This window comes from Zalophus californianus, chromosome 12, assembly GCF_009762305.2.
Source record: "Zalophus californianus isolate mZalCal1 chromosome 12, mZalCal1.pri.v2, whole genome shotgun sequence".
NCBI classification, from domain to species: Eukaryota; Metazoa; Chordata; class Mammalia; order Carnivora; family Otariidae; genus Zalophus; species Zalophus californianus.
Window position 1 is genome coordinate 84,940,805 of NC_045606.1, and position 27,109 is coordinate 84,967,913.

Below are 27,109 nucleotides of genomic sequence, written 5' to 3' on the forward strand. Positions count from 1 at the left end.
TCAGTCGTTAAGCGTCTGCCTTCGGCTCCGGTCATGATCCCAGGGTCCTGGGATCGAGTCCCACATCGGGCTTCCTGCTCAGCACAAAGCCTGCTTCTCCCTCTCCCACTCCCCCTGCTTGTGTTCCCTCTCTCGCTGTGTCTCTCTCTGTCAAAAAACTAAATAAAATCTTAAAAATTTTTAAAAAAACAACAAAACGCAGCCTCTAAAAATCACTGGGGCAAAAACTGACGTTTAATAAATGGCTAAAACAATTGGTTAGCCAGCTGGAAAAAGATAAAATTAGATCCGTACTTCATACCATACACAAGAATAGACTCCAAATGAATCAGGGATCTAACAGTAAAACAATGAAGCCATACAAGTACTACAGGGGAAAAAATGGTTAATCTTCTCTAACTCCTAAATAAGGAAAAGCATGCTAACTGTGTCTCAAAATCAGGAAAAGTACAAGAAAAGACTAATAATGTGATTACATGAAAATTTTTAATAAAATCTGCATGGCAAGAAAAAAACCATCATTAACCAAGGGCAACAGATAAAATGAGAGAAAATATTTGCATCATATCACAGATAAAGAGATAATATTCATAATATATACAGAAGTGAATACTAGTAACTTAGGACAGAAACATGGACAAAAAACATGAACACACACACATACACACACATATACATAACACATATACCCCTTAAACATATGAAAAGATGTTCAATTTCACTCATAAACAGAAATTAAAATGACACTGAGTTGCTATTTCTCACCCAGCAGATTGGCAAAAATTAAACAGTTATAAAAAGTCACTCTTGGCGAGGCTTTGGAGACAGAGGTATTCTCATACAAGAAGAATGGAGACGTGAAGCAACCACTTACTTCCAGTGTGCAGGCAGAGAAAGTTCACAAGGACTCTTCTGTGCCACAAAGTAAGGATGTGTCAAACAATGATGGGGACGTGTCAATAGGGCACAGGCACCAGCCTCAGGGGGCTCCCACTGGCCCAAATCCAGGATAATTTGAGCATCAAAATCAGTAATGATAATAAAACAAAAATCAAGTACAAATCCATGAATCAACACCAATATAAATAAATAAGAGCTAAGGGAACACACTCTTCTTTGTGGGAGAAAACCAATAAGTGAATGAAGAGGGAATGATGGCATTTTAAATCATCACTGGGCAAACTTCATAAGAATAGCCGATTCAGGCAATCAGATGGTTAAGTGTCTGCCTTCGGCTCAGGTCATGATCCCAGGGTCCTGGGATCAAGCCCCACATTGGGCTCCCTGCTCGGCGGGGAGCCTGCTTCTCCCTCCCCCTCTACTGTTCCCCCTGCTTGTGCTCTCTCACTGTGTCAAATAAATAAAATCTTAAAAAAAAAAAACCCAAGAATTCTAAAGCCTATGAGTAAAAGTTTAAGGAGTCATTAGGACGTGAACTAAAAACATCACTCCACAAGATAGTTATTGTCTGTAAAGGGGGAAAGAGCAACTTTACACAGGGCAGACCTGGCAGACCGAACCTTAACCAAGTAATCAAAATTAATATCACCAGCTGTGGGACAAACAGACATCGTGTGACTCCAAATATGATGTGCTGAGAACACAATGTCCCTCGTGCGGCATATTTCTGCCAAAAGTGCAAAACCTGAATCTAACCGTGAGGAAACTTCAAACAAAACAACACTGAAGGACATTCTAGAAATAACTGGTTAATCCTCTTCAAAAACGTTCATGCCATGAAATTCAGCCTGAGAAACTGTTCCAGATAAAATTAAGGCTAGATGTAACATACGATCTGGTATTTTCTTACCCTAAAGACATTTTGGGAATAATTGACGGAATCTGACGAAGGTCTGTACTTAGATAATATTATTATATGAGTGTTAGTTTCCTGACTTTGAGAAAGAATAAACTTATTAAGGAGGGGAAAAAGTAAGTTCTGGCCTATTATGCATAACCTGATTCTAAAGATGAGGAACATCAGACAAACAAAATGAGGAAATTTCTATTAAAAAAAAAAGGACAGGTATGATTATATTCTTCAAAAAATGGCAATCTGATAAAAGACAAAGAAAAACTGTGGAAATATTCCAGATGAAAGGATATTAAACAGTTATGACAACTAAATAGGATATATAACCCTAGCCTGGATCTCATACCACAGGAAAAAATGTTATAAAGGACCTTAATAGGACAACTGATAAAATCGCAATATGCATAGCAGATTCGATGATAATATTTTAACAGTATAAATTTATGAAGTAGTAGCTGTAGGTAAGCAAAAAACCCGTCCTTAGGAAATGCCCACTGAAATATTTAGAGATAAAGGGCCACGCAATATATAACATCCCAAATGACTCAGAAAAAACGTATGTGTAACACACATATACTTATAAATATAGAGAGCAAGAAAATACGCACAAATGTAAACAGGGAAAAATGTGAATCTAAAAAGAGCTGTTCTTTGCATTATCTTTGGGGTTTTCCTGCAACCTTTTTAATTTTTAATGGTCCATTGTCTAAATGAAACTACTCAAAATTATCATAAGTAGATCAAGATCAGCATTCTTCAAAAAAAAAAAACCTACCCTAAGAGTTACTGCTTAAACATTTTCACAGAAACTGTATTTCCTAAGCGTTCATTTGACAGATAAAAGAGAGAAGGTTGTCTCAAAATGATCACCCTATATTCTAAGGAAAACACAACTGGAAAGAAGCTGAAATGTACAAAAGAAATTCTATCACGTGTGACTAAAGCTTTTCGAGTGTCAGGCTACCTGGCTTAAACGTTGGGCTCTAAGCCCTAAGCTTTCCTAAACTTTGGATTTTCTCATCTATAAAGTGGGAAGGATAATAGTACCTATTTCCTAGGGCTATTATAGGGTTAAGGGAATAAGAGAAGAAAAACACTTCAGCAAGATGCCCCACACATACTAAGCAATCATTATTATTATATTATGTCCCCACTGTATTGGAACATACCCGGCATAAGGCAATGGGGCTAACTGATTAGCAAGGGAACTGGAAAAGAATTCTTCCCATTTATTCAGCACCACACTGTAGTAAAGGAGCTCTAATTTTAGGCCCCAGTCTTTAAGCAGAATAGCCTCTGGGGTGCAAAAAGTCCTCTATCAAATTCCAATAACTTGATGAAGTATCAGTTGAAGATATCCAATTTGTCCCCATCTTATTTCTATGTTCACCAAGTAAAGTTATGATCCAAAGGTTATCCTTTCAACAAGTCTACAGCTGGCCACAGTGCACCTCCCACTGCAAATTAACACACAGGGTGTTCAGTCGGCCGTAAGCTCGCTTAGCTCGGCTGGCCGGGCATCATTCAGTCTCACAAGCCCCATGGGCTCCGAACGAACTGATAAAATCAGATTTGTTCACCTGCAAAGTCGCACCCTAGGTGCCTGATTCAACAGTGTGGAGTTCCTCTCCTCTCCGAAGGCCTATCCCGGCCATTAGCAGCTTCCCTCCCTGACGGGAATTTAACTACCACTATGGAAATGTTAACTTTCCAGAAGCATCTATCAAGGGCAGGCTATCTGTCTCTATTAACCACAGGATGCCTAATGGACACTGGGAGCAATTCATCTCTCGCTGATAATAAACACCGGCCTTCAAAAGAAAAGGCACTAAGTACTAATCAATAACTTTGCGTTAATCATACAACAGAAAATAAACTGTGGCTGCATCAACTCCGAAATTAATTTTAACCTTTCATGCAACTTAATTCAAAACACTGTGAAAAAGTTGTTTTTTAAGGATAAACCACACAAGTTCACTAATTATATAAAAATCACCATACGAAATGATCAAATTGCTATCACATGGAAAAAATTTACTAATAACATAGATTTCTGCTATTTACTCAATAAGGCTCTTTTAACCTTCTTACAATCTTCAAGAATCTCTCTTTAAAAACAAATCAAGAAGAAAGCCAGACGTTACTCTTAAATGCTCATTTTCTCTTAGCAGCTTTCTAAACACACTTATCTTTTATTATCAAAGGTAGCATATATTATATGCAATGCAAATTCTAAGTCCCCTTTGCCATCTTCTGTACTTTTCTACAGAAGCAAACTACAAAATTATCTTCCTGTTTCTCATTCTTAGAGGCAGGAAATAGTCTCCTTTACTCCAAGAGGGATATACAAACTCCTACCCTATCTTCCTCGGTGCTCTCCTCTGTGCAATGAAGACTCCCTGGATATCAGACCCCACCCAAGTCCCTCTTCTCTGCACCAGCAGCTCCTGAAAACATGCCTTCTTGTGTCATGAAACAAAACCCTTTCCCATTAAATGGCACAACACATTTCCCCTCAAAACTGGAAAGATACAAAGTTTCCTCCATCCTCTTTCTTTCAGGTCTCAGTCTCCAAATTTCTTCAGGACATAAAGAGAAGCACTACCCTACACACTACTAAGCTAACAGTAGTATCGACACGTAAGTCTAGCTTGCTTCTTAGTTATTATTTTTTAATTTCATGACCTGAGCCGAAATCAAGAGTCAGACGCTTAACTGACAGAGCCACCCAGGCGCCCCTACCTGATATTACTTTCTAACACTATAATAAACAACAAACAATTTGAATAAAGCACCTCTCAGTTCTTGCTCTGTGGAATATTCCACACGGTGGTACCCCTCCACCAGTTTGAAACTAGGGGGGACCCGCCTCTAAATGTGTGTTTATGTCAGTTAACCAAGATGAAACTAGAGACGCTTGCACACAGAAGCAGCCGTCATGTTAAGAAAAACCACCTGTGTCTAACGACAATATACTTTGGAAAAGCTGATTCACTCACAATAAAATACACAAATGATACCTACCTACTTAAAAAAAATAGCAAAGCTATCTGCTCAAAATAAGACACAAACTGAAACTGAAGAAATGCACAACAGGAAAAATCTAAATCTATTTCATTTTTCTCACCGGAATACAAGTCAAGCTCTGGAAGGGACCTTAAAGTACAACCATCCATAAACTGGGATCCAGAGAGGTTAAGCACCTCATCTCATAACTAATAAATTCAAGTCAAGTTAGGCTTAGAACGCACATACTCTTTCTCAGGCTTCTCCGCCCATTTTACCTCGAAATTTCATGAATCGAACATTCTGTCCAAAAAAAGCAGAGTGGATAGCGATGTGGGAGACCTAATTTTGGTCAACTATACCACTAACCAGGCGTGTAAAATTAAGTAAATTGCCTTATCTATAGAATAAGAAGAGTAATTAAATTAGCTCTGAAGCCCCTAGAGCTAGAATATACTCTGATCCTTAAGAATAGCATAAGTAACTGTTGTGTACTTAATACCCACTTGACTCTCACATTTTTTACACCAAACTTTGTTACAGCTTAAGCACTTTAAAATCATTATGTTACGTTAACCCAAGCATCATCACTGTTCACCAGAAATTTCATAAATAAAAAAGAATCCTGAAGTTCATGATCTATATTACTATTACCTGTATCTTGGCAGAATGTCCTTTAGGCACAAAACTTAAACAACCATATGAAATATATTTCACATCATACTTTCCATTCAACATGAAATATGCAATATAAACATTAAACTCTTTAGAGATAGTTTGCACCAGCACAGAATCTTATCAGAGGAAAACCTGTATTTAGCTCTGGGCTGCCATTAGTCAGGCTAAAAAAAAAAAAAAAATGCTTGCAATAACTTCAGGGTGTTACTAGGCTATCCACAGCAGGAATGGCAAAGGGAAAAGGGAAAAGTAGAACAGAAGAAAAAAGAACCCAAAAAAGAAACAAGAAAAAAAAGCGGGGGGGGGGGCGGGGAGCAGAAAGAGTAAAGAACACAGAAAGAAAAGAGAATGAACAAGGAAGAGAGGAATGGCCCAAAATGGCTCATCAGGATCCCAGGGCCATGGTGTGCTCGCACCACACAAAACTTGCAGAGAGGTGCCAGACATCTTTAAGCATCGCTTGTTTTCTTTGGTTTAGCCCAGAGAGGACATACTTACTTGGGTCTGCTCCTAGACTCTAGGTTCAGGATTAGGAGGATTCCAATGCATGAAAAGTAACACAGAAAGTGCTGCAATCCATAATACACTGGACTTTACCGGGAATGTCTGGGACCTGACCTGTTCCTGATGAGTAAGTAATCTTTCCGGAGCTTAGATCCCTTCACTCGAAAAGAGCACAATGAGCCAAGACGATGGTTTAGCAAGTACTACATATATTTATACAATTGCAATTCAGTGTTTTCCAACAACTAGTACTCTGCAAAAACAAGAACAAAATGGCAGTAAGAAGAAGGGCGTTTCCAGTCACTCTCAGAGTCTCACTGCCAACGTTCTCCCACAATGCTGGGCCCTTCCTGGGTTAAGGGGCTGGGACCACCAGACACAGAACGAGCCCAGGATAAGCCAGGATATCACATCACACCCTCCCCCCCAACACACACACACACATACATACACAGAGGAGCAAATGTTCTTCAGCTATGATAAGGCATGATTTCTTACACGGATAAAATCTTTTTAAACCAAATCTGTTGTTGGGATATTTCTGTTGTTTACGATCGCAAATGATCTGCTACTGAAAAACATTCTGTAGATGACAGGAAATGACTAAATAAAGTATTGATTCATTAAACCTATGAAGTCCTGTTCCAAACTGCTAGTTACACAGTGACAAAGATAAATGGCAAAGAGCAAACTCCTATGTACCTTTTCAGAACAATTAAATTAGTAGCAGAAGAAATCTTAATTTTGAACCCTTTAAGAGTGAGAGAAAAGTAGGATTTTGATATCTTTGGTCTCAAAAAAAGGAGAAGCTTACAAACACAGCAAGCAGTGACTTCACAAACTAACTAAAAGGCATGAAACAGACCACAGATTTCAAAGATAAAACCTAAAGAAAGGCTATATATGGCATTCTATTTAAAAAATACTTTTTGCTTGTTGCTATCAAATACCTGCATTTTCAGGCAATAATCCCTAAAAATGGAAGAGTCATCACAAATTCTTTTGGGATAAAGCCTTTAAGAATTAGGTATTAGGGGCGCCTGGGTGGCTCAGTTGGTTAAGCAACTGCCTTCAGTTCAGGTCATGATCCTGGAGTCCCGGGATTGAGTCCCGCATCGGGCTCCCTGCTCAGCAGGGAGTCTGCTTCTCCCTCTGACCCTCCCCCCTCTCATGTGCTCGCTCTCTCATTCTCTCTCTCAAATAAATAAATAAAAATCTTTAAAAAAAAAGAATTAGGTATTATACAATTTTGAAAAACTAAAAAAAAAAAAATCGGAAAAGTTGAAGGAATATGAACAACACTAGAGACAAAGCTGATTAAGTAAGTGTTCCTAGCATAGTGATGATTAATCTCTCTGGAAACATAAAGAAACAAAAAAGATAATCACAGATTTTTAGAAAATGGACAGTACGTGCAATGAATGCATGATGCATCAATGTAAAAGCAGAAAGCAAAACAATCGTCAGTGGTCTTGACAGTGAACAGATAAGTAGCTTGACGTCATTATGAACACGACCAAGAGACTGAGCGCTAACAAAAATTCCCCTAGAAGTAGGAAACAAGCACTCAAGGTCACACACCATGTACAACTTTGCAAGAGAAAGATCTGGGGTAGCATTTTTTTTATGAGCTGTTCAAGAATTAACAGAAGAATTAAGCAGGTTCCCAGAAACTCCTCTAGGGAACCATCAAGGAAGGGATGTCTTTAGAAGCCCAGTGCCTCCAACACGGAGATGAAGCAGCAAAATCTTCCAAATTGGGGTCAACAACCTTTCCAAAGTAGAGCGTTCGGGTTCAGTTTTCAGGTCTCCTGATGAAGACAGCACAAGTATGGAGAAGGGTGCCCTTGAGACACATCCCTAAGCTTCTGAAGGAAAAAGAAGGCCAGCCACACTGCAAGGCAGTCTAAAATAAGGAGTCCTGGGTCTCTGCATCCTGGAGCTGAGAAGCAACACCCCTACATTGGGACCCCAGTCTCGATGAACAGGTACCTTTCAAAAAGCTCAAGTCTCACGAGGATTGGCAATCATACCACAATGTGAATAAACTCAATCACAGCATTTTAGGGCCAGAAACACTTTACTTACTCCACCAAGTCCCCCACTTTCCAGACGAGCAGCCTATGGCCCAGAGCTGGACACTCTCCCAAGGTTCTGTAGCTCGTAGGAACTAGCATCCAGTGGAAAGAATATGAAGCACTTAGCACAGTCTCCAATCAGGCAAGTACCCATTAATCATTCTTACAGTTATTAACATCGCTCTACCTTAATGCCCTTTCCACCAAACTAAATCAAATCAGCCACACACAAAACGAGAACCGACGGGACATGGAAGAACAGAAAAATGTAGAGGCAGGATCATGAAGGAAATCCAAGGGGGGGGGGGGGCTTTGGCCAACCAGAAGTCAGCCTAAGAAGCTAAATGCCTGGTTGGCTGTGAAAAGAAACAGAAATGACACAAGTTGGAAGAAAAGAAACTCAACAGATGTGGGAAGGACAAAGAAAGATGTTGCCCTGTGCCAGTGTGATTAAATATAAGAAAAAGTATTGTCTTAACTCCCTAAAGCACTGCAGGCTTTTAAAAGGTCCTGGGGGCTGGGGGAGGGGTAGCACAGGATCTTACAGCAGCACCTCCCATCTCCCACTGCTGCTTGGCGAAAACTGGCCCAAGGGCCCCCCCGGAACTCCTGTCATACAGACTGCCAACCCCAGCCTCAAACCATCAAGTCTAAAGAACTCAAACCAGTTTCACAGATTTAGTTACGAAGATTATGTCACAGACATTTGAGTCAAGAAATGACTCGCAGCAAATGACATGTATTCCCTTTCAAAGAAACAGACCAAAATCTAAGGCCCTTTCTGTGAATTATAGTCTAAAATCAATTATACGGATGCTGACTCAACTTTAAAATTTAAGGTTCAGTCATTTTATAAAAGCAGTTAGAAAATAGAGAATTTCCAGATAGAAATTAAAACCAGTAGACGTGGAAAGCAGTGAGATCTCATGGCCTCAGTCCAGATTTGTGGCCTGTGCTACACAAATGATTTGTTTCCTAATCCATAAAACACATCCAGTAATAAACACTGTGTGCGCCTTCCAGGAATCTGATTTAAACAAGTTAACGATCATAAAGCCATCTAAAAAAGTAAGCACTGCATGGATCCTGGGCATAACTTTGCAAAGGCATGGGATGTGAGTCAAATAATAGCATCTGGTGATATTTTGATGTATTCACCGGAAATGAAAAGGAAAACTCCTTAATTTATTTTCTAACAAAGCCTGTGCTATTAACTAGTCAATGCACACAGAAAGTTTTAGAACAGTTTAAAAACTTAAAACCTTTCATTTTTACCCTCCCACTCCCTACTCCTCACCCATTTCTTCTTTTTTATGTCTTCTTGCTCTCAGATAAGATTTTTTTCCCCAAAAAAATCTTACTCTTCTGTCTTCTCCAATAAATTCACTCACGTTAGAATGTACTGTCAAACCTCACTTCCACTCACCTCAGACCTTGAGTCCATCTGACTCTTGGCACCTGGGAGTCTAGTTTAATCTGGAAGGCTTCCAGAGCACCACCTGTTAGATTGCCTTAGAATCTCCATGAACCCCTCCCCACAGCCCCCCTCTCTCTACTCCCTCCCACCATCAAAATAGACACACACGCTGGGTAAGAACAGTGTCCTTGTTCTGCAAGGGCTGCTTTAGGACATCTCCTACTATCTCCACAGCCTTCCTGCCAGATTCCGTCCCAAAAGGCCCTTCATTTACAAACTGCAGAGCCTCTACTCTTCCCCAAAGTCCTCAAAACCAGGAATGGCCGAGCTGTGACAACTTACTTTTCATCCCCGTGATGGGCATCTCCTTCCTGCAACCGTACCTCTTCTGCAAAGCAGTTCCCTTCAGAGGATGTCCCGGTTCACACTATCAGTCTACTATGAACCCAAACCCACAGAATCCTAACTAGAAATGGAACTACGTCTCATAAACACAATTTTATTTAATGAGCTCCCAACTATGTAATACTCTCTATCACATCCTGGAGCTGTCTATTACAAGGCACTTGGTTAGATCTGACAGAACATTCGAGTTTAAGAAACAGTGAATAGTTCTTTAATAACATGAGGAGGGGCGCCTGGGTGGCTCAGTCATTGACCGTCTGCCTTCAGCTCAGGTCATGATCCCAGGGTCCTGGGATCGAGCCCCACAACGAGAAGCCTGCTTCTCCCTCTCTCGCTGCCCCCTGCTTGTGTTCCCTCTCTCGCTGTGTCCCTCTCTGTCAAATAAATAAATAAAATCTTTTTTAAAAAATGAGGACTATTTCAATATACTGTAACTGGAGACCTTGACTATTGGGTAAGTATACCCAATCTTGGGTTTTAACAGACCCAAAGGTTTTGCAAATTTCTGGAATTCTCCAGAAACTCTCCAAATACAATTAATTCAATTCCATTTTAAACTTTTACAACTCAGTTTGCCATAGGACAATCTTCAGGTGACGCGATGTTGTAGAAATCAAAGGGTAGGTGCTGCCACTGCAAAAGGGGGAAAACGGGCACAAGCACTTCATAAAACTTTAGAAGAAATGATCTGATCCAGTGGTTCTCAAAATATGGTCCTCTGACCAGCTTCAGCAACTCCTAGAAACCTGCAAAAAAATGCAGATCATCAGGCCCACCCTAGGCCCGGTGAGTCAGAAACTCTGGCGTGGGGGTCCGGCAATCTGGGTTTTACAAGCCCTCAGTGATCCTACCACGAGCGCTCACTGATCTGACCACCCACTCCACTGAGGAGAAAGAAATGGAGCCAGTTAACTTCCTGCAACTCTTACACCAAGTTTGTGATCAACGTCACTAGAGACAGTTCTCAATACACCTAAAATGATTCTTTAACTATACATCTGAATCCAAGGGGTCCCCTATGATCTTCTAAGCCAAATACATTTGATCTTCTGCAATATGAATTCTTATATTATTGCTACATAGACAAACAGAAATTCTTTTGTCTTGAGTAATTTATATTTAATACCTAAAAAAAAACTTTCACATTACTGACATTTGCACAACTCAAATCTCCTAGACTTTTTTATTTAATTGTTAACTTTTCTTGCCGACAGCAGAGGTGGGTTTTGTCTTGTTAGGGTCATACTTTGGTTTGGTTTCGAGGGTAAACAGTGGGAATTTACGGGACATGCGGTTGACAGTTTTGGGGTTTCCTCCCACCACCACCACCATCAACAACGTTCACACCATGTGAAGAGCAATCCTAAAGGATTAAGAGGCCAGAAATTGCTAAAAGAGAAAGTAACCCTCCCCATCCCATCCCCCAAATAAGAAACTTTACATTTTATCTTGGAATGTATCATGTGATTTTCTTTTAAAACAACAGATATACGTTTTCAATTATGTTTTCCTTCTGCTAGTATAAAATTAGTTTTCATTTGTGAAACACATACTAGCAGAACGACAGGAAGCTAGTCTGCGTCCCAGGCATGAGGACAGGCCTGTAATCCAGCCACCCATCACACCACGAGGCAGGTGAGTGATGCAAAGCAGAGAGCAGCCTCGCTGCCTTCTACAAGCGCCCGACCACATATCGGGCTCCGCATCAACCCACCAAGACAGCACCCACATGAAATGAAATCTACAATTTCTGACCTTAGGGCTCTCCTTCTGAACAGATGTTTGATGTATATGGTACCTTTCTACATAAATATTTCAAAGTCTAATAGTGGTTATCTGCACCACTACACATCTGTTTCTATTTACATTTTTAAGTACCCCGTTTCAGAAATTTATAACTTGGGTGTTAGGATTACCACAGACTGAGATTTAGAGATTTAAGAAATAATGTTTCCATTCCTGTTTTTCCTGTTACATCATGCCATACTAGATATATTTTCAGAATTCTCTTCAGACTCTATTAACATACATAATCACCTTCCATTTTATAAACCAAATTTTCTAACATAGCTCAGTGCGTGATTTTAGTTCTTTGAAGAAGAATCCTGGACAAGTGCACAAGGCAATATAAGTAACTCCTTCAATTTGATTTACACTTCCAATTCCCTTTCTGTGACCTGAGCCCCAAATCTTCTCATGACTTTATTTTTCTGTTATTAATAAAGGGTAAGAAGTCCTGCTACGTATCTTACAGGGAAGAAATCAAACTCACTGAGCTAAGAATAGTGCCCCTGGAAAGACTGCATTCCTTGGAAAAACAGTAAATTCAGGGTAGTTAGTGCTACTCGGCCCCCTCTCCAGCTCTACAATATACCTCCTGAAGCTAAGTTAGAGAGATTAAATTACTTGAACATTCATTCATTCAAAAAATAATTATAAACACTTGCTATGTGTCAGGCATTGTATGAGGCACTGGGGATACACTGGCCAGCAAGACAAATGCAGAGCCTGCTCTTCACAATGTATCTTAAAGAATACTGATTAAGCTTAAGGGACTTCCATTTAGTTTACAGGCCAAGGGCTCAAATCCATTGGACTTATAACTACTCCTAATTATAATTATTCATAATCAATCCATTCTGCTGCTTAAAAAAAAGAAAACCTCATGAATTACATGAAAAGTTCACAGAACACATAGACAAATGCTCTATAATACGAAGGCCTCACATGGGTCCAAAATATCACTCAGTAAACACCTTAGAATCTCTAAATGGGAAGCACAGTGTCAGGCCCTAGAAAATGAATCAAGGTTTTTCTTTTAAAGGCAAAATAACCTTAACCTAAACATTTACCTGGCAAGTACTAGACTTAACCATAAGCAAATTCTCCATAACTGTGCTGTCCGACACAGCACCCCTTGCCCGTGGTGGCTATTTACACTGAAATCAAGTAAATAATCAGTTCCTAGGTCACACTAGCCACATTTAAACTGCCCAAGTGGCTAGTGGCTATCACTCCAAGTCGTTATAAGTCATTTCTATCATCTCAGAAAGCTCTACAGGACAGTGCTGCTCTACAAATACCCTGTAACGCTGAATCTGAAAATTACAGTGTAATGAAATGTGATTAAGCATCTGTACTCTGTGATGGCATGTAAAATATGTCCATCTGTAATGCAATGTCACTTCTTCCCTCCCAAACAAGCTGAAAAGTGATAATGTGGAGCATCTGTCCCAGTGTGTACAGGAGTAACCAAGAAAATTCACACTGTCCAACTGGACAACTGAGAATGAAACCGGGAAACAAGTGAAAAGTTGATTACATTTTGCCCTTTCCTTCCTATTCCTCTTACAAGGTTGCTGTATTCTCTGTTCAAGGATGCGTGCTTTGAGCCTAATAGCCAGTAGCAGAGAAGATGAAGACAGTAAAGAATGAAGGTGGGTGACACAGGTGAACACCACATATAACACAACACGAATTCAATTCAGACCGATGCAGTAAACTTAAGTGCCTACTGAGTTCCAGTGATATACAGGTAAACAATCACCGCTCCCACCTTTGACAAGCTGAATTTACTAGGAGTGCCCAACCAACATGTAAACAAAAACGACATGACATATTGTAATAAATGCAGTGACGCAAGTAAGTTACAAAACATAGCGGTGACACAGGGAGGATATTTAAGTGTTTGCTGAGGGGAAACCAGGGGAAATTTCCTAAAGAAGAAACTCAAGAAGCGGAGGAACCACCTATGCAGAGCTGTGCAAAGGAACCCCAAGTGGTTAGGCAATGCTGGACAAAAGTGGCAATGCCCAATTAAGAAAGATGGGGATGACAGAGGAGGAAGAAGATTTACATGCCAGACCTACAGCACTCATGTCTGTGTCAGGCTCGCTTCCGTGGATCTGTAAACTTTCCTCACCCAAACTGCAAGCAACGTGAAAACCAATCCCTAAAACTTCATAATAGCCTCTGCCTGCTACACAGCTAACACTAGACAACAATGGTTAGTAGGAACCTGAAAGACTTCTGTGGCTGCTCATGTAAATCTTCGGAAGATGCCTGCAACTTCTGGGCACTTCACTTTACCCCTATGCTTAGGTCTCAAAACAAAAACAAAAAAGAAAAAAACTTGCATAGAATCTGTTCTCTTCATGTTACCAGGATCCCCCTCTCCTCACAATAAACTTCAAGTGAATGTTAGTAGCCTATAGGCCTTAACGAATTTCCCAAGTGATTCTCCTCCCTTCAATACAAGCAAAACTTTGCAAGTAAAAGTGCATGCATAAATATATGCAGGTGAACTCACAGGCTGGTAGGCAAACAGAGAAGGTTTCCTATTCACACAAATATGTGACCCTTAGGTAAAGGCATAATTCCAGTGCAGCATATGCCACGGTCCGAAGCAGGAGGTCTGAAGGCAGCCTCCCTGGGTACTGGTCACACATCGTCACTGACCAACTTTTACTTTTCGTCCTGAATTTCAATTTACCCACTGTAAAATGGGGATGCCAATATTTCATCAAGTATCCCTAACCTGCGTAGCCACCATGCCGACACACAGTGACCCTTCTAGTGACAGATCAATGCGTGTTAACTACGTCTGCTATTTTTACTAGTTCATCCCTAACGAGGGATGGTTTCAGAACCATCGATTCCATCAAGCTGGCTACCTCTGTAAGTTCTCGCCCCTCACTGTGCGTCAGAAGTACCGAGGGAGATTTTTTTTCCTAAATACTCTATGTCCAGGCCCTATTTGGATTTGGGTTCAACTGGTCTGGGGCTGAGCCAGGCAACGGAGTTCTTTCTATGACTCTCAAGTTGTTTATAATTTGCAGCCAGGATTAAGAACCACATACATGTCACGTGGGAGCCCCTTTAAGTTTCCATAGAGAGGCCTCTCCGGTGTCACATGATAGCCAGGATTAAGATCCACGTACATATGTGCCCACAGAAATACATCGGTAAGGTCTTGCTCCACCGAATCCGCGCAGGCCGGGCCGCCTCTGCCGGGCTGGACGAAGCTCGCCTAGATGCTGTGACGACGAACTCGAAGTGCTGTGGGATTCACACCCACGTCCGAACACGGCTCACCCAGCATCAACTCCCACGAATCCCACCAGATGCGGCCCCGACACCCGGCACGACCGAGCTCTGCCTGGGGCACACGCCCCCTCGCCCCTCGCCCCCGCGGGCGCCAGGCCCTCCGGACGCGTGCGTCACCGCGCCCTCGCCTCCCGCGCCCCAGCCCCCTCCCGCCCACGGCACGTGACTCGACACGCGCCAGCTGCACGCGGGCTCCATCAAAACAAAAACAGAGAAGGCCGGCCGGCCGGGCGGCGGGGGCGCGCGGGGGCGGCGGGGAGCGGGCGCGCCCCCGCCGCCACTGCCCAGAGCCGCGGCCGCGCCTCCGCCGCTCCGGGCGCCGCCGGCCGCGCGCCCCGGCAGGCCGGGGGCGGGAGGGCAGAGGGCGCCACCCTGTTTACAGCCCTCGCTCGGGGCCAGGGACCCCGCCCGGAAACGGTTTCCCGGGAGAGCGCTGTGAAGTGCGCACCCACCCGCGCCCGGGACGCCGGCCCAGCGGAGAAGGCGCCCGGCTCCGGCCGCCGCTCGGAATAAAACCGTCGCCACGACTCCGGGGTCGGGCCCGCGCGAGTCTCCGCTCGCTCCTCCGCGGCTCACCTCCCACGGGTGTTTCGTGTCCGCCCCCGGCACGACTGTGCTACGCACCTCACCCCTATCTCTCGGCTCCAGCGCTTCCGCAGACCACCCTCACGTGGCCGCCGCCTCCCGGCCTGGCAGTCCCCGCCGCCAAGGGCTGCGGACCCTCGCGCACTAAGGGACCCGGCGCCGGCTCACACCCCGTGGGACGCCTCCCCTGTCGGACCACCCAGCCCGCATTCCTCCCGGGGCCGGGGGCGGGGGGTGGTGGTGGTGGTGGCCACAAGCTGTCAGATTCCTAGTTTTCCACATGACGAAGCTCACCCTCACCCTTAAACATCCCCACTCACCCTTCAGCCTAGCTTCGAGCTGAATCAGTATTTAAAACGGGAGGAGTGGGGTGTAACGTCTTGATTTTTCTCCCTAATTTGCAAAAAAAAAAAAAATTAAGACGCAGCTCTGCCCATCCACGTCGTCCCACAAAATGCAAGACTTACGAAATAGAAATGCCCACCACACACCTGCTACGCAACCAGCCCTCTGGAAACCTGGAGACCCACCCAGCCCGCCTGCAGGAACCTGCGCCTGGGGTGGGGTGGGAGCGCGACAGTCCGGTACCCTAAAGTAAGAGGGAGTGAGAAGGGCAGGCACCCCCTCGCCCCTCCCGGGAGCGCTGTCCTCCCGTTCCCCAGGCCCAGAGCAATCCGAGGCATCCTCCGTCCCTCCCGGCGAAAAGGAGGTAGCCAAAGGCCTTAGTGCCAGGGGTGTTTTTCCCTTTCAGAACCCAGACGCCGCGTCCTCCCCGAGTATCCCCCGCCACCCTCCCCCCGCCGCCTGCTTTCTCGTGGACAGCAAAGGTGGGGTAGGTGGGAGAAAGCGGCGAGTGCTCTCCGGATTCGGGATGTTGGTCTTCGCGGAGTGAAGAGGTGGGATCTCGAAATGGAAACAGTCTCCCCCTCCCTCCCCCCCCTCCTCCTCCTCCTCCTCTTCTGTTTACCTCAAGTTTGAATTTTATCTGCGCAACATTAGCTGGAATGCGGACATTGAAAACACACACACACACACACACTCTCTCTCTCTCTCTCAACCCGGCAGCAGCTCCGGAGGAACCATGTGGCATGAAGCCACCTCAAAGGGGAAAAAAGTGCTCTTAGCAACACAAACATGGCGAAATCGCCTCGGCATTCCCGGCCAACGCCACAACCCCTACCTTCCCTCGCCCGGCTTCCGAACATCCCGGCCGTGACCTGCGGCCCCTTCCGGGGGGAGGCCAGGGGCCCCGGGGAGTCCGAGGGTGGGACCGCCGGGCGTGCGAAAGAGGAAATAACAAGAGTCCACAATGGAAATGTTTCTGCTGGACCATCGGACCCATCCTCCTCGCCAGCAGCGGGGGGACGCCTCGTTCACCTCGACAGGGCTCAACGGAGAACAAAATTCCCACCCCAAAGTCCTGCTGGGCCGGCTCTCCCCACCCTCCAGAACTTACCTTGGGGCGGAACGCACGCTGCCGCTAGAATCCCTTTCTCTTTCCTTCTAGAGCGAGACGCAAGGAGGCAAAATGATGCGCACGTATATTTGTAGAGCATATTCTTCTAGAATTTCCCTTTGATCGTCACGAGGAGCGATGGAGGCTCCGGAGACAGGTGCGGTGGTGGCCGAGGCTTCCGGCTAAAAGTTGTTCTCTCCGCGGTGGGTGGCGGAGTCCCCGGGCCGGGGCTGAGGACCCCGTCTCCCTGCCCACCTCCTCCCCCCCCCCCCGCCCGGCGTCGCCCACTTCTCGCAGGCTGCTGCGTGCGGCTCGGCTGCAGGGGAGGTGGCGTAGTTTCTCTTCCTCCCACCTCTTCTCACTCACTTGTTTTTGTAGCCGTGGGCTCCCCTAATGCTTTCCTCTCCACAATGTTGTTTCATTATATCATGTCCATCATGTGACACCGGAGAGGCCTCTCTATGGAAACTTAAAGGGGCTCCCACGTGACTGCAGCAGCAACAACAGCGGCAGCGGCTGGAGTGGCGGCGGCGGCCGCAGCGTTCCTGCCACCACCCACCGGGAGCCCCTCGCAGCATCCCGAAGGGGCTTCTGGAGCTTGCAGAAGCCCAGATAAGGGAGCCACAGCATCCGGGAGCTGTGGCGTCTGTGCGTGCGTGTAGCCTTTGCTCGTTACATAGGAAACCGAACAGAAGGCGCGTCCTTAAATCCTTTCCCACAGTCGCAAAACCCACGCTCTGCTAAAATGACATTTCGTGGCTCCTACTTTATTTTCCCCAAGAGCAAGTTTTCTACTGGGGCTGATGAATTTTTACAAAGTCAAAAAGAAAAACCGGATTTCTCTCTGCGAGTTCAGCCGGCTCTTGGGTAGAACAGAAATGACAGAACAATAATAACAGAAATAGAACCAGGCATTTGATACATAATTACCATCACCAGCAGCTTTAAAGCTTTCTGGAATTATATTCCTCCGGTAACTGTTGATGATGCTTGCAGGAGGCTAAATGCAATGCAGTTTTTCTCTTCCGCAGCTATATTAGGGCTTTGTTGCTGACAACAGTAAAAACTTGTTTGTGTCAGGAAGTGAGGTACGAAGATATGACCTGGAAGGTACAGACAAAACCAAAGTGGCAGTTTTTGCATTACTTTTCTGACCACATTCTTTCAAAGGGTGAGAAGCAGCTGGTTTGCTGTAAAATGCGTAGCGTGTGTTTTGGTGGGAAATAAAATAATCACAAAAACATATGTTTCCCTTAATCATACTGTACATGCTAGACACTAGGAATTATATATATGTATCTATGTGTGTATGTATGAGTATAGAGAGAAAGAAGAAGAGCAGGTGCATTTTTAGAATAGTTTTAGCCAATAATTTTGTCATTTCCAGTGCATTTACCTGAAACACTTAGCAAACACTCTGAAAGACTTATTCAAGTTCCGTGTTGTGTGGAAGCCGTAACACCAGTTTTGAGTGCCCTCAGTATTACTGAATCACAACCCCTGTAAGTGCTTATGCCTTAAATCCCAAATCTCTGCCTTAAAGTTTTTGTGCACCACGGAGATTTTATGCTGTAAAGCTAAGCGAAGCAGCTATTTCTATGCTTTAGTTCATGCTTTTCCATTTATAAGGAAAACTCCCTGTATGCACTGGCGGAATTCTGAAAAACTTCTCAGGAAACTAAAGGGTGGGATGGAAGATCATCCTTTCCTTTGGCTTTGCCTCCACTGTATCTCTTTCCACCTCATCAGTTTACCTCATCAGCCATGATGAATGATCTCCACTACATCACTTCTAATGCCCCCAATTTTTACCTTCCTATTTAATGCCTCATTCTTCCATCCCTTTCCCTTTTTGTGCCCTTGCCTCCCAATTCAGCCCCCATGCCGCCTGGGTACTTAGCTCAGGCCTCCACCAGGACTCCCTCCCAGTCCTCCTCGCCTGGCAGCTTCCCCCCACCCCCCTTCCCAGCTCCGTCTCCCTTCTCAGCAACTCTCCCTCCTTACCTCTCTTTGACCTCCTTTATTCTCCTTCACAGCCTGGCCCTTGACTTCTCGGCCTCTTCTTTCCCTTCTTTACCTGCAATGTCCTACCCCTCCTGGGGTCTCCTTCGCACCCTTCTGTCGGGTCCCATCCCTTCTGACGCCAAACCCCAGCATTCCTCAACGGCTCGGCCTGGTCGGCTTTAGCCCGATTTTGTTCCCGAGCCCCTGCGCTGGGAAACAAGTGTGCGGTGCAGAGTTGGGGCAAGAACCCCCCCCCTCGGCGGTGGCCCCTGCCTCGCCCCCCTCCGCCCCTCCCGAGTCCCGGTTGCGGCGCTTCCTGGGCGGATGGTTGGGACTCGCTGCAGCAGCTGCGGTTCTGCTGTGTCATGCAAGAAGGAGGCGGCGGCGGCGGCGGCGGCCGGAGCTGGAGGGGGAGGAGGGGAGGAACCTGATCTCTCCGGTAGCGAAGGGCTGGAGGCAAACACCGAGCTCCCCCAGAGCCGCCCGGGAGCAGGGAGGGCACCGCTACCGCGAGGGGCCCTCCCCGCGGGGCAGATGGTAAGTGGGGCGGCGCAGGTGGTCGCCTTGGGAAGGGAGCGCGCAGGGGGCGGGGGGTGGTTAGGTGGGGTGGCGGGGAGAACCAGGAGTCACCCGGCCAAACTGAAGGAGCCCAGCGTCTAGTTGAAAGGGACCCAGGCCATAATAGGGATGACCAGCCAAACGCAGCAATAATTACCATTCTAATAACGCCCCGCCGTTGACCCAGGCTACAAAGAAGAGTTGTGCATCCCGAACCCAGGACAGAGCTAGAGCAATGATTCAGGGTTTGAGAAAACCATCGTCCCATCAGGCTTGGCGCTTTAGGGTACAGATGAGTAGCAAAAGTCAGCATACACCATATTCCTATAGCCCGGCTGCGCTTTACGGGTTGTCTTGTTTAAAACTAAGGAAGGGGATGGAAACCTGCCCAACCTCACTTTAGCCACCAAAATAATGCTCTTGGCCAGTGGCCTCGGACGAACATCCTCTGGTGCAATTAAACAATCAATAGGAAAAATAGCTTCATTCCCCCTCACCACCCTCCTTCCTCAAGCTCCTTCAACCAGGATAATTTATTCTGCATAAAGGGGAAAGAAACCTGTGTGTTAAAGTCCCTCCCATCTTACCCACCCCCCAATCTCTGCCCCACACAAACTGCCCACCCCACTATTCACCGCACTTTCAGACTGTGATGGATGTTGCAGGAGGGGACTGCCTTAAACTCTCAGTCATTTCCCCTCCATTGCCCTTTACCCACAGGAGATTCAGAAACAGAGAACCGAGAGCAGTGAATGTGGGGACAGGTTGGACACATACTAACATGACTTCTTTTACCCGAGAACAATTCTCAGGACAACTTTTTTTTTTTTTTAATTCCTTCCCATTTTGCTCCTGGAAATTTCAAAGCACTTTCTGAAATATCATTTCTTTCTTTCTTTCTTTCTTTCTTTTTTTTTAATGTCAGTCATACATTTAGAAGTAAGGGGTTGGCGGGATTAACTGAAAGGCTAATGACGGTCTCAAAAGCACATGCTGTTGCTAGGGAACTCAAGCTCATCCTGCTCCCTAACCACTAGCATGTTCAGTGGAAATCAAACTTCTCGGGGTGTTATTAAACTGAGTGGCATTTGGTTAAAGGTGTTCTTCCTTGCTTTGTAGCATCCTGGATTGTTATCGATTGCCTCACACCCACGTATCTTGTTTTCCTAATTTGATTTCTGTATTTGCGTCACTGCCAGGGACACACAGACTAGACCAGTCAGGTTCACTTCCTGTTTCTCGGAACTGTTTTATATTTGGTCTCCATGCACTAGCTGGTAAAACATTATCAAACTGATCCTCTTGGAAAGAAATCTGTGGTTTCCGTGAAAACAAATTATCCCAATTAAAGTCTGATTCCCATGGAAAACGTCATCATTTGAGGAATAAATTAGACTGCCAGTTGCCATTTGAGAAAGCCATTCTTGAAATGTAAAGCTTAGAAAAATCCATCATCTTTATTTCTTTTACCCAGAATCCTCATTCCTCACCGTTAGAACTAAAACAAACTCAAGTAGAGAGTAGATTTAAGTATGATATTTCTAAAATGAAGCCCAAAAAATACACATTGAAGCTGGGGAAATCATTTAGACTAAATAAGGCACGGAACTGAATGGAATCCAGGCCCCGGGAGCAGAAATAAGGTTGGGTTAACATTGGGGTGCTCAGAGAACAGAGCGTGATTACAGGGCTACTCACAAACAGGAACCCATTACTTTACATACTAATTGTCTCTTTTACCAATTCTGCCTGGACGAGACAGCCTTGTTTTCTTTTTTAAGGTCCTTTCTTTTTATGACAAGAATACCACAAAGGTAACATCATAAAAATAAGCACTATGTAAAATGTTAGGTGGGTTCTGATGTAGATAATTTGTTTAGATAGAAAATAAAAGGGTGCGTGGAGGAAAGATCAGTGGACTGAAAGACAGGAAATTTGCTCCTACTTGTCCTCTAGACTCAATGACCTTGGGCAAGCCATTATAGGTCTCCTCACCAGTTTCCTCAGAGAAGCTTAATGAAAGTGCTGGACTAGAGATCTCTAAGGTTCCTTCCATTTATAAAGTTCTGTGATCACATTGAAGTCACTACATAAAAATTCCAATTTTAGCTAGATTTTGCAATGTTAAATTTTAGCACCGAAACTTGAATGCCTATCCATAGAGACCTTGGGGGAACTGATAATGGGAAGTGATTTGCTGTTGATACACCGTTTTTTTAGTGCCAGTTGCCAGACAATCAAAATAAAATCAACCTTATTCCCAACGTACTTACTCTCTGCTTCCCTGATGGTGTTGTAGAAGCAACAGGATAAGAGTTAGAAAGAATATAAAAAGTGTATGGAACGATCTTTCAGTCACTTTACATTTAGTTAACCCAAATACTTTGATGAGCAAAACCATGGAGTGATGAGGAAGAGGTCTACAAGAAGTAAATAATCAATTGAATCCTCATGAAGCTAATAATCTTTTTTTAAAAAAGAGTTTTATTTATTTATTTGACAGAGAGAGACACAGGCAGGAGGAGTGGGAGAGGGAGAAGCAGGCTTCCCGCCGAGCAGGGAGCCCGATGCGGGGCTCGATCCCAGGACCCCGGGATCATGACCCGAGCCGAAGGCAGACGCTTAACGACTGAGCCACCCAGGCGCTCCATAATCTATTTGTCTATATTTTAATTAGTGATAGGCAAAAATACATGTAGCACAGATTTCCAAATGTTACAGGTTGAAGATGTTAAGAAGTATCATGAGGAAATGTGAGATTTGTGCCACAGAGAAAGGAGCTGACTGTGAAACCCAACTCTGCCACTTTATTCATTCATTACTGAGTGCCGCTATGTGCCAGGCTCTGTGCTGGGCACTGGGAATACAAAAATGAATAGGACAGCCTGCTCTAAAGGACCTTATAGGATAACGGGGGCACAGATGAGGACACGGTTGATCACACAACAGTGAGATTCTATCAACAGGGAGCTTATTACAGGGGTACCTAACCCTGACTGAGTTTAGTTAGGGTCCCTCACCCGAGAAGATGAGTTTGGAAATGAGTCTGGAAGGATAAGTAGAAGTAATCCAGACAAGTGGGCAAGTTAAAGAGAAATGTGTTCCAGGCAAAGAAAGTAGTATGTGTAATGTCCTGGTAAAAGTGTCCAGAGAGTTGAAGGTGATTGACAGTGCCCGGCAAGTGGTAGATTCTCAGTTAATGTGTTGTATGATTATGTGGCAAAAGTTCCAAAGGACATACCAAGAAAGATCAACAAGGTCTTATACTGGGAAAGGTCTTGCATGCCTTCCTAAGAGGTTTCAACTTATCCTAAGGCCATCGATGCATTTTAAGGAGCATAGTGAGGTGATCAAAAGTCCATTTTAGAAAGAAGTTCACTCCAGTTTGGAGAACTTATTAGGGTGATTAACACTATGAGCAGGGAGACTAGTTAGAAGGTTGTTTTAGTACTATAGGAAAAAAACTGATGGACATCTAAATATAGACAGCAAGAATGGAAATGGAGAAAAGGGAAGGATTCAGGAAATATTAAAGACAGACTCAACTGAATTTTATTATTGATTATATCTGCAAGATTAAGGAATAGGAGACTTATGACCCAGGTCAATAGGAGGATCATGGTACCATTTGCTAAGATGAGGACTTCAAGAAGAACAATAGGTTGAGGAGGGAAGGTAAGTAGTTTGATTTTAAAAGTGTTGAGTTTGAAATGTCCATGAGGACACCAAAGTGAAGCTGTCTCTATGTACTCGAACGGGACAGGCTAGAACTCGAGAGAGATCTACGCTGAGGACATCAGCGTAAGTGATAGCTCATGGAAGTAGATGGAATCCCCAAGAGAAAAGGTAGACAGTAAAAGGAGAAGAGGACCTACTCTGGAACCTATTCAAATGCCAGCATTTAAAAGGTGAGGCAAAAAAAAAAAAGTGAGGACACAACGCTACAGGGGAAGACTATCCATAGAGATTAGGAGGACCAGAAACAAGGCATTTCAGAGAAGCCAAGGGAGGAAATGTCAACAGTATTAAATGCTAGAGAAAGGTCAAGAAAAATGAGAACTTGGATGTCAGGACAAGGAGGTCATTGTGTTTGACAAGAAGGAGTTTATTGGGATAAGGGGGAAAGGAGCAGATGACATTGGATTAAGGAGTGGAAGGGAGTAGAGGAAGTAGAAGTAGTTGTTTTGGGTAAGAAGGATGACAGGGCAAGTCAGGGAAGGAAAATAAAGGTATTGGGAAAAGAGTAAAATCATGGTCTGTGAGGTGAAGGCTGCATAAGGAAATAATGCAATAATATGCAATTCTTCATTCTTGCAGCCTTCTCCTTCAAGCAAATGTCATGACTGCACACGAGTTCCTCAAGCCAAAAAGCATGTAGATACTCGTGGTTCTTCTCTTTTCCTCAGTTCTCATGTCCAATTCATGAAGAATTTGGGTCAACTTTACCTCCAGAATATTTCCAAAATCTATCTCTTTCCATCTCCACTGCCACCACCTAATACAAATATCATCTTCTGGTCTCCTATAATAACGTTCTCATTGGTTTTCCTGCTTCTACTCACAGCTAAAGTGACATAAATCACATCATATCGCTTCTCTTCTTAGAATCCTTCCATGTCTTCTGATTGTACTTGGAATAGAGTCCAGACTCCTTTGCTGGCCTGTGAAGCCTTACGGGCCATCCCAGACCACCTCTTCAATCTCATCTCCCACCGCTCTCCTCTGACTTCAATCACAATGGCCTTTTTTTCTACTCCTCAAGCACAAAGGGTTTGCTCTTATTTTAAAGTTCTCAGCTCACATACTTCCTTTTCGTGGAACGCTCTTTTGGTCATTCCCATCTGTTTAAATGTCACCTCCTCAATGAGGCCCTTCCTGACTACCCTGATAGTAGGTAAATAAAGCAAAATAAAGCAAAACTTTATTACTACTTGGGGTTTATTTTGCTTATGGCTGACAACTCCTTTGAAATGTAAAGCCCATGAGGATTCCTGGCATATCATAGACACTTAAAAATCTTCATTGGATGTTTATAGAAGGAAAAAGAGAGGATCAATAATTATTAGAAATTAAAGACATCAAGGATCAGAGCCTCATGTGGCTGAGGAATGATCCACCAGTGATGATGGATTACTATGCTTTTAAGATTCCAGAAGTGGATGACTTACTAACTGTGTGACCCTGGATACTCACATTCTCTGAGCTTCACTTTGTGGTTTATAACACATGCCTCCAAGGGCTGTTAGTAAAATTAAATGAAATAATACAGGTATACATATGAGACAGTCTTGTCAAGCTATTTTCAGGAAGTCAGGACTTCTGCAAATCAATTCATAACTTCTCCATGTGAGCTCTTCATGTGGGCTTCTCTAATGGAGTTAACATTCGGTGCTTATTTATTATTAGAAAAATTATTAGAAAAATTATTATTAGAAAAAATATTGGCTGGGGGCCATATCTGGGTGGCTCAGTTGGTTAAGCGTCTGATTCTTGATTTCTGCTCGGGTCATGATCTCGGGGTTTTGAGATCAAACCCCGTGTCGGGCTCTGTGCTGGGCGTGGAGCCTGCTTAAGATTCTCTCTCTCCTCTCTCTGTCCACCCCCCTCCCTCAAAAAAAAAAAATTGGCTGAAGTGTGGCTTTTAAAAAATACTAGGATACCTGAAAGAATGTGGAAATTAGATTATTTAAGAAGAAATCAAAGCACTCCTATAAATCAATAAGAAAAATACCAAAAACCTTGGAAAATTGAGTAAAAGGATAACAAATAGAGTCCAGTCAAGGACTCTTTAAAATCTGTAAAAATGCTCTCCCTTTCCCTTAGCAAGAGGTATACAAATTATAACTGCAATGAGGTGTATTTTTTACCAGGTTGACACAAATAAAGTTTAATAGTATACTTGGCCAATCTGGGAAGCAGGCACTTTTTTACCTTGTCAGTAGGAGTAAAAGTTGGTACAACCTCTGTGGAGAGCCACCAGGCAGTATTTCTCTAATTTTTGAATGTACAAAGCCTTTGACCTAACAATTCCTCTCTTCTGTATTTGTCCGGTAGATTTACTCACATGTATCTTGGAGGATAACTCTTGTAGGAGCTTCACTGAAGCATTAATTATAGTAGTTAAAGACTGAAAACAGCTAAAATGTTCATCGATCAAGAAGTGGTTAAAGAGGGGCACCTGGGTGGCTCAGTCGTTAAGCGTTTGCCTTCAGCTCAGGTCATGATCCCAGAGTCCTGGGATCAAGCCCCGCATCGGGTTCCCTGCTCAGGGGGAAGCCTGCTTCTCCCTCTCCCACTCCCTCTGCTTTGTTCCCTCTTTTGCTGTCTCTCTCTCTCTGTCAAATAAATAAATAAATAAAAATCTTTTTTTAAAAGTAGTTAAATAAATCATGGTACATTATACGAGTGAGTAGTAGGCAACTGTTAAAAATTGTGAGGCAGTTCTAGGTAGACGTGCGAAAAGATCTTCATGATACATTATTAAATTAAAAAAAATCAAATTGAAGAACATCTGTTTTGTTAGTATTGTGAGGTTTTTAAGACTTTACTTTTTTTTTTTTTTTTTTTTTTGCCTGAAAGACATTATCTGTGAGAAGATAAAATAGACCAAGGCCAAGAGCTGATGTAGAAAGACCAGTTGGGAATATATTATTTCAGATTCATGTGAGAGATGATGGTTTCCCGGACTATAGTGGTAGCATGCACAGGAAGAAAAATGACCAGAGTCAAGAGTTATTTTAAAGAACTTGATGATTGAATGGAAATGGTGGGTTGTGGAGAAGGAGGTAGTGTCATGATTGACTCAAGAGTCTTTGCAAGATCTGATGCACGAGAAGAGGTGTCAGTTTCCGAGATGGAGAATCTTGGGAAGGTAACAGAATTGTAGGGGAAGATAAACTTCTCTGTGAGTAGAGATGTCTATTGCAGACTTCTGACATGGGTCTAAAGCTCAGAAGAGCTGCTGGGACTGGACCGGATTTATAAATTTGGGAGGAGATTGCCTAAGGACAATAGATTAAAAAAAAAAAAAAAGGCAGACCCAGGACTATATTCTGATCATTTAGAGATTGGATAGAAAGAAAGAGCTGACAGTAGAGACTGAGAATCAGAAACCAGAAAAATAAAACCAGGAGACTATAGGACCAAAGAAACCAAGAGAAGAATATGTTAGGGAAGATCAATTCGTATTAAATGCTGCCAAAAGGTCCAGGAAGATCACTGTAACTTGCCTCTCTCATAAATACTTGTCCTGTGCCTCACCCCATAATAAATGATCAATAAGCTTTTATTAAATTGGAAAGAGAGACAAAAAGAAACAGAGAGAGAGAGAGAGAGGCAGAGATACAGAAAGATAGTAGAATGTATTTTTGGGTCTCAAAAAATAAGTACATAAGACATATTCCCTTGAGCTTTACTGCAAACCAAACTTGATCTCAGGAAAAATAAGGAAGTTCTTCTCCCTTGGTTTTGCTCTTGACCCGTCACATTGATTGAGCTCT

General features: G+C 43.7%; 1 protein-coding gene across 1 annotated transcript in view; it reads left to right on the forward strand.

The window, feature by feature from the left end:
• Positions 1–19,442: 19,442 nt before the first annotated feature.
• The window catches only part of MKLN1 (muskelin 1), a 321,865-nt gene continuing 314,198 nt past the window's right edge, over positions 19,443–27,109 (forward strand). The window contains exon 1 of the mRNA XM_027574044.2: positions 19,443–19,589. The gene's annotated coding sequence lies outside the window, so the exon portion shown is untranslated. The remainder of the gene's footprint in view (positions 19,590–27,109) is intronic.